This window comes from Talpa occidentalis, unplaced genomic scaffold (assembly GCF_014898055.3).
Source record: "Talpa occidentalis isolate TD23 unplaced genomic scaffold, MPIMG_talOcc4v2.1 talOcc4.15, whole genome shotgun sequence".
NCBI classification, from domain to species: Eukaryota; Metazoa; Chordata; class Mammalia; order Eulipotyphla; family Talpidae; genus Talpa; species Talpa occidentalis.
Genome location: NW_023601543.1, coordinates 49,609,098 through 49,623,187, shown reverse-complemented (window position 1 = coordinate 49,623,187; position 14,090 = coordinate 49,609,098).

Genomic DNA, 14,090 nt, shown 5'->3' with positions numbered 1-14,090 from the left:
AGTATAAAGTAACAACACACAAAACAAATATGCAAACATCTATTGCATTTAAAAAATTAACTAGAAAAAAAGTTTAAGAAAACAATCCTTTAACAATTGCATCAAAAAGAATTAAGATACCCAGAAATAACCTATAAAAAAGAGGTAAAAGACTACTATGTTGAAAACTATAAAACTGAAGACATAAATAGAAGACACAAAGACTTTGAAAGTTTTTCTGTGTTAATGGATTTGAATAAATAAGATTACTAAAACCATCATTTTATCCAAAGCAATATGCAAATTCAATGTGAACTTTATCAAAATTCCAGTAGCATTTTTCACAGAATTAGAGCAAGCAAGACTAAAATTTCTATTGAGTCATAAAGATCTCAATAGCCAAAGAATTCTTGAGGCATAAAGGACAATAACGAAGGTACCATACTCCCTATCTTCAAGTGACTACGAAACCATAATTAGGCCTCACCGGTGGCACAGCGGTTGAGCATTGGGTTGCAAATCTGCCCACAGCCTCTGCAGCACAGGTTAGATCCCCGGCAGCTGGGCAAGAGTCCCACAAGGCAGGCAGACCTCTCCTGCCACGCCCGCTGCTCCCCTCAGCAATCTGCCTGTTCTGCTCTCTGCTCTAGCTCTGGTGAATTCTCTCACCCTCCCCCACTTCTGACTCTACCCAGTGTTTGTATAAATAAATAAATAAATCTTTAAAATAAAAACCATAATAATCAAAGCATTTTGGTGTTGGAATAAAAACAGGCACAAAGATCAATTGAACAGAAATTTTAGGCCAGAAATAACCCCAGAAATGTATTGACAACTAATTTATGATGAAGGAACCAAGAATATACAATGGAGAACGAAAAGTTTTCAATGTATGTTGCTGAGAAAACTGGACAGACTCATTCAAAAGAATGAAACTAGATGCACTATCTTATATTACAGATAAATATTAATTCAAAATGGGCTAAAAGTTTGAATGTCAGACCTGAAACTATTAAATATATTTAAAAAAATCATTGGCGATAAACTCACGGTCATAGACCTTAAAGATTCCTTTGGGAATTCAATAATAAGGGGAACAAAAGCAAAAATAAACAAATGAAATGCATCAAACTAAAAAGCTACTGGACAGTGAAAGAAATAATCACAACAATGAAAAGGCAACCTACTGAATGGGAGGATATATTCACAGCTCACACATAGAATAAGGGATTAATATATATAATAATATAAAAATATATAAAGAACAACTACAACACAACAATAGCAACAAAATAGGGGCGTCCCTGGTGGGAGGGGTTAAGATGCAGCACTATGATGATACCCTCAGCTACTGCAGCACAAGTTCAATCCCCAGCCAGAGGGGTGACCCACATGGAGCAGCGGACCACTACTGACTTGCCCACTGCTCCCCTCAGCAGTGCATTTCAGTAGATACACCTGTTAGGTTCCCCACTCTGTCTCTGGTGAATACTCTCACCCCACCCCACACACCTCTGGCCTATACCCCAGTTCTTGTATGCATAAACAAATAAATGTTTTAAAAAACAAAAATAAAACAATAGCAAAAAAATAACCTAATTAAAAGATGAGCAGAGGTTCTGAACAGAATGTTCTAAAGAATATATGCAAATGATCAACAGTCACATAAAAATTGTTAATCAACACTCATTACTAGGAAATATAAATCAAAATATTAATAATAGGATAGCATCTTACACCTGTAGTAATGGTCTAAATACCAAAGACAAGAAACAATAAGCATTGGGAAGGGTGTGGTGTAAAATGTACCCTTCTGTATATTTTGTGGAGACAAAAATTGGTGCAGCAGCTATGAATAATAGTGTGGCTATTACTCAAAAACTTCAAAGTAGAATTACCTTATAATCCAGCCATTTCATTTCCAGTTATATAACTGAATAATATAAAGCACTAATTTGAAGGGATATATGCACTCCTATGTTAATAGAAACACTATTCACAATACCCAAAAAATGGAAACAACCTGTGAGTCCAAAGGCAAATGATTAGATGAAGATGTGTGGTGTGTATATGGAATACTACTCAGCTATAAAAGAATAATAAAATCTCTTCAATTGCATCAACATGGATAATCTTGAGGGGCTTATGCTAAGTGAAATAAATCAGAAAGAAAAAAGGCAAATAAATATTGCATGATTTCACTCATAAGTGGGATATAAAGACATAAAAAAATGAATAAAAACAAAAAGAAACCCTTAGATTCTGACAACAGAATGGTGGTTTTCAGAGGAAAAGAGGGAGGGAAATGGGAGGAACAGTTAGAGGGATTGATTCTATGGAGTAGATTTGTTGGGGGGAGGGGATGTCCTGAACAAACTCCACAAACACAGGTTTCATCTACCCCACCCTCACCCAAGAAAAAAGAGATCCAAGACATGAAGGACTACAAATAACACAACGTCATCACCACCAAAGGGAAGATTGCTGGGAACTAAGGGCGGAGTTAAGCAGCCAGGCTTGGTATATAAACAGGCATGTAGATGTTGGGGTTGCTTGGTTTTCCACCGGTTTTCTACATGCTATTGGGAGCCCATCTCAGAGGAACTGGTAGTATGTATTCACCAATTTATCTCTTTCTTTCTCCCTGAGTTATTCCTTTCTTCCTTTTCCCCTTTTTCTTTTATTTATAAATAAACTCTTTATTAACCTTTTTTAATTAGTCCTTTGTTTTTAAAGATTTATTTATTTATGCATACAAGTGCTGGGGTACAGGCCAGAGCTGTGAGGGGGGTGAGAGGATCCACAAGAGACAGAGTAGAAAACAGAACAGATATATTGACCAAAATACACTGCTGAGGGAAGCAGTGGGCCAGTCAGGAGAGGTCTGCTGTGCCATGTGGGTTTCTCTCTGGCCTGCCAGGGATCGAACTTGTGGTGCAGAGGCTGTAGATTGCTTCATAATGCTGCCTTAACCTCTTGCACCACCAGGGAGGCACAATTAGTTCTTTTTTTTAAAGATTCATTTGTTTTTATACAAGGCTTGGGTACAGGGTAGAACCGCAGGTGGGTGAGAGGATTCACCAGAGACAGAGTGGGGAGCAGAACAGGCAGACGACCAAATTACACTTGCTGAGGGGAGCAGTGGGCACAACAGGAGAGGTCTGTCACGCCATGTGGGAATCTCACTGGCTGGCCAGGAATCAAACCCCCGCTGCAGAGGCTGTGGGCAGCTTCACAGTGCTGTGCTCAACCTGCTGCCCACCCCGGGGAGGGCCTTTATTAACAGTTTTTTGAGTGTCTGCAGTTGAGTCTCATTATATGTCCCTTTTAAGTGTGTGGGTTAGGACCATTGACAGACAACCTTTTTCACATTTGGGGTTGCTCTGTACAGATTGTAAGTAGAACTTTGGTGGTGGGTGTGGTTTGATATATATACAATTGTCAAGGTGAGAAGCTGTATTCCTGAAACTTACAATTTGGTAAAGCAAGTTAAAGTAAAGTTGTGGCAATGAAACTAAACAAAAAGTCTCATAGACTACACTTCCCCATATATACTACCAGTGATTTAAACAACTACCAGTACCATTGTCTTCCTGTTCCTGAAATTTCTTTTAAGCATTCTGATGTGTTTAACACAATTCCACACTCAATTCAGGACTGCAGGGTACACTAACCACATTCTCCTTTGTGTCCAACTATGATGTGGTAACATACACATGAAGAAGTGGGACCCTATACTTCTGAATCATATGCAGATTGTAAATCAATGGTATCTTAATTAAATACATCATTATTAAACAAAAGTAAGTTGTGTATTTCCTCAGATTCTCTGTTAGACAGGAAACTCCTTGGGTGCTAGGAAGATGCCTGAGTCTTCTGTGTTCATCACAATACAAGAAAATTCATTCCTATAAATAAAGATTCAGAAATGCTGGGCCTCACTTTTCCCCAATAAATTCTCCATAGGTACTCCTCATGAAAAAGCCTTACAAGACCAAACACTTAAAGTCTCAAAAAATGTCTCTCTTCATGGTTTAAAGAGTACTTACACTCAGATTCTATACAAAGTATCATCAAAGGGAAAGATCCAGTTAATGCATATCCTTTTTATACTCAGTGTAAATAACTAGTGCATAGTAGTTTAAAAAGTTGGGACTTTGAGTCAGGTTACTTATCTTAGAACCATAGGTCAACCACAGCTCTTTTCTGTGACTTAAACCAAGTTATTAATCATCACCAAGCTTTATGCTTTGCATATGAAATGAAGGTATTAAGTGTGAGAATTAAATAAGGTACCACCTGTCTCAGTCCTGAGACTATATGCCCAGTCATTGTCCTCATCATTAGCGATATTATCAGGCTACAATCTATAAAGAATCCAGTTCCCGGAGACTTCAGAGCTGACATCACTATCCCTGACCTGAGCAAACTCTGAAGAATCTTCTTTTTTTTAATTAATAAATTAATTTACATACATTTTATACCATTGTTCATTTTCATACAATGTTTTCTTTGTCCTCTCAGATGTAGTCCCCATAGAATTCCCACCACCAATTCACCCGTACAGCATCTGCATAGTCCCTTGTGCTCTTTCCTCCCTCTTTGGACTTCTCTCCCTCCTCTCCACCCTGCAAAATGCGTCTGATTTATAAATGTCTGTTAATTTTTTTATTTAATTTAATATTATTTTGCCCTTATCCCTTATTTGGTTCACCTATACTCCTCCTATAAGTGAAACCATCAATATTTTATTTTTTTTCTGGCTTATTTTGCAGAGCATGATCGCTTCCAGCTTCATCCATGTTGCTGCAAATTGCATGTGTTTATCTTTTTTGAATGCTGAGCAATATTCCATGGTGTATATGTACCACATCTTCTTGATCCACTCATCTATTTTTGGGCCTTTGGGCTGTTTCCAAAGCTTAGCTATTGTAAATAGTGCTGCTGTAAACATAGGGGTGCAGGTGCTCTTTGGAATGGATGTTTCTGTGTCCTTTGGGTAAATACCTAGGAGTGGAATTGCTGGATCATATGGAAGCTCTATGTTTAGTAGGTCCAGAAATCTCCACACAGCTCTCCATAGTGGCTGGACCAGTTTGCACTCCCACCAACAGTGCAGAAGAGTTCCTTTTTCTCCACACCCTCGCCAACATTTGTTGTTGCTAGTTTTTTTAATATGTGCCATTCTCACTGGTGTAAGATGGTATCTCATGGTAGTTTTGATTTGCATTTCCCTGATTACAAGTGATGTTGATAAAGGGGGAAGAGGAGGATAAGAAGGAGAAGGAGGGGGAGAAGGAGGAGGAGGAGGAAGAGAAGGAAAAGGAGAAGGAAGAAGTCTTCTTTTTAATCCCAATCTTTCTATAAATTGATGTCTCTCCTCACGACTGCTTTTCTCCTTCAAATACAGAAAATTGTTTTTCTCTTGGATTACTCCTATTTTTACCCTCAACATAAGCAGATTTCTGTGGAGTACACATAAAGTCTCTTCCTTATTCGTTCCCCAAATCATTAACATATACCACTTCACACACTATTTGCACACATAACATATGGTGAGAACTGCAAAATGTCCCTGCAGTATCCACCCAAGTTGAGGAGGAATCAGAAACTATGTTTTTATATTTTAAATTGATGAGGTACCATGTGTTATATTCCCTAAATATAGGACCAAATGTGATGGGTGTTCAGAAATAATTTACAAGAATTAGGAAAGATTACTTGATTCAGGATTTGTGTTTCCCTAGAAGGAAACTAATGGGTTTATTTTCTACCATTATTTAAAATAATCAAGGCCCTCCCTGGTGGTGCAAGGGGTTAAGCACAGCACTATTAAGCAATCTGCAGCCTCTGCAGCAAGAGTTCTATCCCCGGCCGGCCAGGGAGAAACCCATATGGCGAGGCACACCTCTCCTATCTCGCCCACTGCTCCCCTCAGCAGTGCCTTCGGTCTGTCTACCTGTTCTGCTCCCCACTCTGTCTCTGTCTATCACCCCCCACGTCTCTGGCCTGTTACTCTAGCTCTTGTATGCATAAATAAATAAATCTTTAAAAAATAAAATAATTAAATTAAGGAATGAAAGGAACCCTAGAGAGAGGAAAGCAAGAGCCAGAGAAAATGGTTTTTCTCTACATTATAGAGTTTTAATTGTAAAATTTGTAGCAAAACCAAGTTCTATTTTTTTTTTTAAGATTTATTTATTTATCTATAGAAGCACTGGGCACAGTCAGAAGCGCGGGAGTGTGAGAGAACTCACCAGAGCCAGAGCAGGGAGCAGAGCAGGCAGAAGGACCGAAGTACAATGCTGAGGGGAGCAGCGGCAGGAGAGGTCTGTGCGCCATGTGGGACCCTCCTCCGGTGGCCGGGGGGCAGCCGGGGATTGAACCGGCACTGCAGAGGCCGCGAGCAGCTTTGCAACCCAGCACTCAACCACTGTGCCACCAGGGAGGCCCCCAAGTTCTATTTGACCAAAGTGAATATTTATTCTACTTTATCATGTTTGAAAGGCTACAAAGCATACATTTCTAGAGAAAGAAAGAGACAGTGACCAAAACAGTGTCATTCAAGTATTTTTGTGAGTTTTATTAAAATTCTGCAGAGGAACACCAGGCAAAGTTGTGTTAGTGGGCAGACTGAGGGATATCCTGTGATGGCCCAAATCTATACACTCTAAATTTGTTTTGCCATCTGCTACATAAAGACAAAGTATACTTTTAGTGTGAAAGAACTTTAATGGAATAGTGTGCATAGAATGAAGGGGAAGATAATAGTTTCCCAATGAAATACTCACTGTTACTCATCCCATTATGGATAACTGCCCCATCAGGCTTTTGGGCAAACAAGACCTTGCCACAATTTGAATGCATCTTCTGATGGGGAACCACAGAAAAGGGTCAGAAGGAGCCAGGAAAGTCTGGAACAAAATGAGGAAATGAAGATAAAGACTACCATTGTCATTGTCTTCACAGGTTTCTCACCTCTGTCTCTTCCAAGTGTCTTTATATGTCTCCATTCCATGTGTCTCTTTTCATGTTCCCCAAGTCCCTGGTTCAAGTTCAAAGCCAAGAAAAGAATGCACATTCTTCTTCACATGTCTCTGCTCCACATACTCCTCCAAGTCTCCTCTCCAAGACTTTTTCCAAGTTTCCTTCAGCTTCTCCTTCCTGCTCAGATCCACCTTTCATTAGGAGGGGCAGGGAATATGGAACCTCCCATTTCTGAGGAGATTACACTCTAAAATTTGAACCCTGACTTTGGTAGGACTCTAAGTCCCAAACTTTTCCTTCAGGGAGAAATGTCCTTATTTATTATATTTTATATACTAGTTAGATATATTTGTATATATCATTTCCTGTAGAAGCTATAACAAAGTACCTCAAACTAGGTGGCTTGAACAGCTATCTTAGATACTGAGATAAGAAGTGAAAAATAAAAGAGCTGGCAGGGACATGTTTCCTATGAAACCTGTAGGACATGCTTTCCTATGAAATATTTGGTAGGGAATTTTTGTTTGCCTCATCTTAGCTTCTTATGGTTAGCCAGCGTTTTTGTTGCTCTTAGGCTTTAGATGCATTCATATCATCCTCCATATACTCATGGTGTTCTCCTAGTGTCTTTTTCACAGAGATTTCTTTCTATAATGTCTTTTTCTGTATTAAAATGTCTCCTTTCTTTGGACCTCCCTGGTGGTGCAAGGGGTGAAACACTGCACTATGAAGCAATCTGCAGCCTCTGCAGCACGAGTTCTAGCCCTAGCCAGGCAGGGAGATTCCCACATGGCAAGGCAGACTTCTCCTGTCTCGCCGGTTGCTCCCCTCAGCAGTGTACTTTGGTCAATCCACCTGTTCTGTTCCCCACTCTCTCTCTGGTAAATCCTTCACCCCCTTCACATCTCTGGCCTGTACCCCAGTTCTTGTATGCATAAATAAATAAATCTTAAAAAAAGAAAAAAAAAGTAATAAGGAGGTCAATCCGGATCATGCAGGTGGCTCCATCGTGATTACATGGGTAGTTAAAAGCAGAGAACCTTTCCCAGCTGCAAAGAACCAAGGAGATGGTAGTGAAAGGAGAATTTGGCTCCCCATTTCTGACTTTGAAAATAGAGAAAGGGGACAAAACCCAGGTATGCAAGCAGCTTTTAATAGCTGGACAATGTAAGGAAATTGATTTTCCCTTAAACTACCCCAAAATGAAGAAAACCATGCCAATAACTTGACATTAATCAAATAATTACCATGCCAAATTATTCAGAGTGTGCTAGTTGTAGTTGATCCAGGTAAAGCTTTATTAGAGGATATGTATAAAGAAAATAGAACTGGAAAGGACATTATAGCCTGGCACCTTGAAGGAGTTAGTAAAGAGATATATAAAGTTTAGGTCCACCAGGTGGGGCATAGGAAAGTAGCATTTGTTTGTTCTGGGTTGGGCTCCACAAATGGGTTACACTCCAACTGTGTATGAGGGCTCTTGGCCTTCTCCTTCCAGAAAACTGTGACATAATCATTTGTTAATATATATTTTTTTTCCTAGGATAGCATCTAATGATCAGTATGGTGGGCCAAATTGTTTGGCTAGGGATCACGAGTTCATGATTTAGTACATTCTTCAAACCAGGACTTAGGGCAACTCTTATCCTACCAGCTCTCAATTTTGTTTACATAGGCAGTCTCACCTACCCCCAATAGATTTTGACCCATTCATCTTAAGGAAGCTTGGGATCAAAGGTCTCTTCTATATTTACTTCCTACTGGCTATAGTAATTATCCGTAAATCCTGGAGGAGTGAAATATCTTTCTGCCTGATTTATTGAATGGTAGTAAAAGTGACTACCATCTTGGGTGGGAATGGGTGGGAAACCTTACATCAACATCAACTCAATTAGGAATCATTGCAACCTGGTCAACAGGTTAAAAAGGAATTAAATGCTGATGTGAGATGATAAAGTCCACAATCCATAGGCCTGAGACACACTACCATTTCAAACATTGGCTGATCACACTTGATCACCATCTTGATGATGTTTCTGAAATTGACAAAATTCTCCACCTTTTAGAAAATAATAATTGTAGCTTTCATATTATCAAAGTCAAAATATTGGGAAACAAGCCAAACATTAAATAATAATTGAGATGCAGTTCAATTTGCCTGTAATAGATAAAACACAAAAATAATAAGAAAACCAGAAACTGATACCCAAAAAACTGTTACTGAAACATGATTTCTCTCCACCCTCACTCCAGTTCTACCAAATAATTACAATATAACTTACTTGCAAGTTATGTCTACTTTTATTAAACACAACCAGTCCTTGTTTTATAAAAACAGCAGGGATAAAACATAACTGCATGTTGTAAATAAAAATCTGCTTTGCTGGAATGTTCACAAAAACTCTCAGATTGCACTCTTATCAATCAACCTCTCGGGACATGGGACCATGCCTAAGCCTCACTATTAAACTTTACATGTAATACCTGTATTTCTGGGTAAGTTCCTCTCCTCGAGGTCCCAAAATGTCCCAGTGTCTCTGTTCTGCCAAGGGGTGACATTCATTACCACTTTCCTGGAAGACCTGGAACACTGAAAATGAGGTATCAGACTATGTTTTTTTCTTTTTTTTTTCTTTTTGGAAAGCTCTGAGATGTGTGGATTCTTAAAATTAGCCTGATTTACAACTAATTTATGGCAAATATAACACCCAATCAAGGTCTCAGCTTTCCAATATTCTATTATAGAGGAAAAATGAGCAATGAGCACCTTATTGAATTTATGAAAATTAACACATTGCCGTGAGAAATACAAATACTTGCCACAATTTAACATTTGAGGGTAGGAGAGAGAGAAAAGCAAATGTTTTAGTTCTGCCCATAAATAAAAAAATGAATGCACCTCAAAGAGAAGTTTGCTAACAGGTTAAAATAAATAAAGAGAAAAACACACACACACACACAAAAAGCAAATATTTCATTTTATTTTCCCCACCCCCAAAACTAAATTTTTAAAAAGTTATAAAATATATATTATTACATCTCCGTTTATTTAGTCCCATGTAACAAATCCCAATCTTCTGTGATCAGTTTTCATAAGTTCAGTTTTTCTATGAGCTCTGCTGTTTTCCTCAGCTCCATAATAAACCTTATTTCCAGAGTAATGTCAGCCCCATTACTGTGATTTTTCTGAATACAAAATTCAGTGAGTAACCTCTAAAAGGGGAAAATACTTTAAAAAAAATTATAATTTAAATTTTGATTAAAAAAACAATTAACAAGGACTTTTGCTCAATTTTGTGACACCCATATTTCAGAATATTATACTAGAAGATATTTTGACAAGGTGGTCCCCAGGAAAAGGGGAAGTTCCAGGTTCCCTGCCCCACCCAAAGGACGGTAAAGCTGAGCAGGGAAGAAGCTGGAGAAGAGAATGAGGAAGGAAGGAAGCAGGATAGAGAACAAGAGGGAGACCTGGAAGAGGTACATGGAACAGAGAGACATGTGAAGAAACTGTGCTTGCCTTTTGGTTGTGGACTGGTTGAAATAGATGCAGATGAGAGACCCATGGGGTGGATAACAATGGCAGCTTTTATCTTGATTTTGATTTTGCTCTTTTCCTCCCAGACTTGTCTAGTTGTTGCTGATCATTTTCTGTGGGTCCCCACCAGAAGGTGCTTTAGACTTGTGGCAGAGTTTCAGACCTTGTAATCCACAAGGAGATGGGTAACTTTGGGTGCTTGATTTAGAAACTATATTATTTGTCTTTTCTGTATTGTTCCCTAATTGCATTAAAGTTCCTTTTCATTAAAGTCTTATATGTTTTGTCTTGATGCGGCAGATGGCGGAACCTATTTAGAGTAGGCAGGTTTGGGGGTTCTGGAGTACCCCTCTCCCTGACCTGTACAGTATTAGACTTTAAGAAGTTTTTTATATTTTGGAACATTCCTACTTACATACATGCTGAAAAGATATAACCATTTCTTCCCATGCATATACTCCCCATGAAGTTTCAATGTGTCCAAATTGTCCCAATTTATTTTTTTAATATTTTTTTTTATTTATACAAGAACTGGGGTACAGGCCAGAGGCATGGAGGGTGAGAGGATTCATCAGAGACAGAGTCGGGAGCAGAACAGGCAGATGGACCAAAGACACTGTTGAGGGTAACAGTGGGCAAGACAGAAGAAGTCTACAATGCCATGTGGGTATCTCCCTGGCCAGCAAGGAATCAAACTCGCACTGCGGAGGCTGCAGACAGCTTCACAGCACTGTGCTCATCCCACTGCATCACTGGGGAGGCCCTGTCCCAATTTCTTTTAACATTAATTTCCAGAAGAACAGTATTATGAGGTATCTTGGGAATCCTAAGACCTCCCATATTTTTGTTAATCAGAGATTTATTTATTTATTTATTTTTATATTAGGGAAGATTTTTCACAGGTTTAACAAACTTACACAATTTTTTATAAAATACTTAATTATCCAGAGTGACAACTCATTTTTTTTTTTTAAGTGCAGATCTATTTCTCTGACAAGGTTCAGCAATACTAACAGGATTAGATTTCTCTCAGTTAACTAGGCTTGAGGGTAAAAGACCAACATATTCAGATTTGTTAGTAAAAACAGTTTAGGAATATTTTTTGTCCTTTCAGCAGATTAAAATAAAATAAAATAAAACACCTTCCTTTGTTTTCCCATTTAAATCTTTTCTAAACCTTCAAAATAGCCAGCAAAGAAAGCATATTTTGAGTCCATTTCCCTTGACATCAGCTAGGAAACCCATGAGGCCAGATAAGTTAATTTACCTCACTGGAATCTTTGACAGTGTAACCCCCATAGAAGGGGAGATTCCGGCTTACCTGTCCCATCCAAGGAAGTGTGGAACAAGGGTAAGTTAAACAGAATTAGAAAAGAAGAGTAGGAGAATAATTGAGGAGGCACGTGGAACAGAGAGAAATATGAAGAGGAAACCCCACTTGTTTCTTGGACTTGATTTGTACCAGAGACTTGAGGGACATAGCAGGAGATGCTTGAGAGAAATGTGGGTGAGAGTCCTGTGGGGAGGCTGACAATGCCAAATTTATCTTGACTTGTATTTTTATTTTGCTCCTTTTGATACCAAACACTGGCCTCAGTTTCCCTCAGCCAATAAAAGGAAACAGAGTTTGAGGAAAAGGAAAGTGGTTTAATTTGTCAACAAATGAGGAGGGCAGCAGACTCATGTCGGAAAGACAACCGTTCTGCTCTCTGGCAGAATGCAGGGGTATTTACACAAGGGGGAGATGGGCAGGGGTCTGTGAAGGGGAGGGAGAAGGGGTCCACACAGAGACAATTGGGCACTGAGAGCCAGCTTGTTTTTATTAAGGGGAGCGGGAAGGGGTCAGCACAGAGACCAGTGGTGTCAGCACAGAGACTGGTGGGTGTCAGCTTATTTTTCTTTATCGGAAGGGGGAAGCTGCAACAAATGGGGAAAGACAAATTATTAATATTGTCAATACTAAATAAGGGGAAATTGCAAGAAATGGGGAAAAGACAAACTTGTTAACTGTATCACTTTCCTTCCAGACTTGCCCGGCCCCGTCTTCCCCTTTCTTATGGTTTCCAGAAGGTAACTTAGATTTGTGGTAAGCTTTTGAGTCTCAGGGACCCTATTTTGTGCTAACATTGTTTGGCTGGGCATTTACCCATTAAGGGATGGGTAACTTTGGATGTTTCATGGGGAAACTACTTTAGCTATATTCTTTCTCTTCTCTCTGTTGCAAACTAATTGTATTAAAGTTATTTTGTATTGAAGGTCTTAAGCACTAGAATATGCTTTATCTTTATATGGCAGACACAGATCCCATTTAGAACAGGCACATTTCGAGGTCTCTGGGTGCACCTCATTCAGCTGCTAACAAATCCATTAGATAATATTTTTATTTAAACGTATTTAAACAGAATAAAAGTATTGACACCTACCCAACATTATAAAGTTAAAGGCATGTGTGCTTAAAATTAAATAATTGAATTTTGGTTTATTTTTATTTTTTTTTTTAAGATTTATTTATTTATTTGTTTGTTTATTTATACAAGCACTGGATACAGTCAGAAGTGCAGGAGGGTGAGAGAATTCACCAGAGCCAGAGCAGGGAACAGAACAGGCAGACTGACGGAATACATTGCTGAGGGGAGCAGCGGGTGGCAGGAGAGGTCTGCGCACTATGTGGGACCCTCACCCAGTGGCCAGGGGTTCAAACTGGTGCTGCAGACGCTGCGGGCAGCTTCTCAACCCAGCGCTCAACCACTGCGCCACTGGGGAGGCCCTGAATTTTGGGTTATTTTTTAAAGATTTATTTATTTATACATACAGGAACTGAAGTACCGGCCAAAGTTGTGGGGCGTGAGAGTATTCACTAGAGACAGTATAGGAAACAGAACAGGCAGACGGACTGAAATACACTGCTGAGGGGAGCAGCGGGCAAGTCAGGAGAGGTCTACTGCACCATGTGGGTAGCTCCCTGTCTGGGGATCCAAATCATGCTGCAGTGGCTGTGGCTAGATTCATAGGTTGCATCATAAACCCACTGAATTTTTAACTAGTTCTTTTAGTTCAAAAGTCTATATTGTGATATTTAAAAGTCTATATTGTTATCTATAAAACCATTTTGGATTATTTTATATGAAAATTTATGTAAGTGCCACTTATAAACCAATTGTGAATTAATTCCCCTATCTAGAGGAAAAGACAAAAAGACAGAAAAACACCAACCCAGAGATTTCTTATTTTTCATTTAAAAATTTGGCTGTGTACTAACTTTGAGAAATATATAGTTATTTTACCAATATTTGTTTAGACACTGAGTACTTTTGTTAGGGGGAAATGATATCCTGAGCAAAGCCCATACAGGTTTTGTTGACTCCACCTGAACTCCAGACCAAAGCCATCAAGACACTGGGAATGATCATTCCCATCATCACCAAAGGGAGGGTTGCTGGGAACTGAGGGTGGAGTTAAGCAGCCAAGTTTGGTATAAAACCAAACATGTGGGCCTTGGGTCTCTCTCTTGGCCTCATTGCTCTTGGCTTTTCACCAGCTCTCAGCATGCCATTGGGATTCCAGTTTAGCAGAACTGGTTGGACAA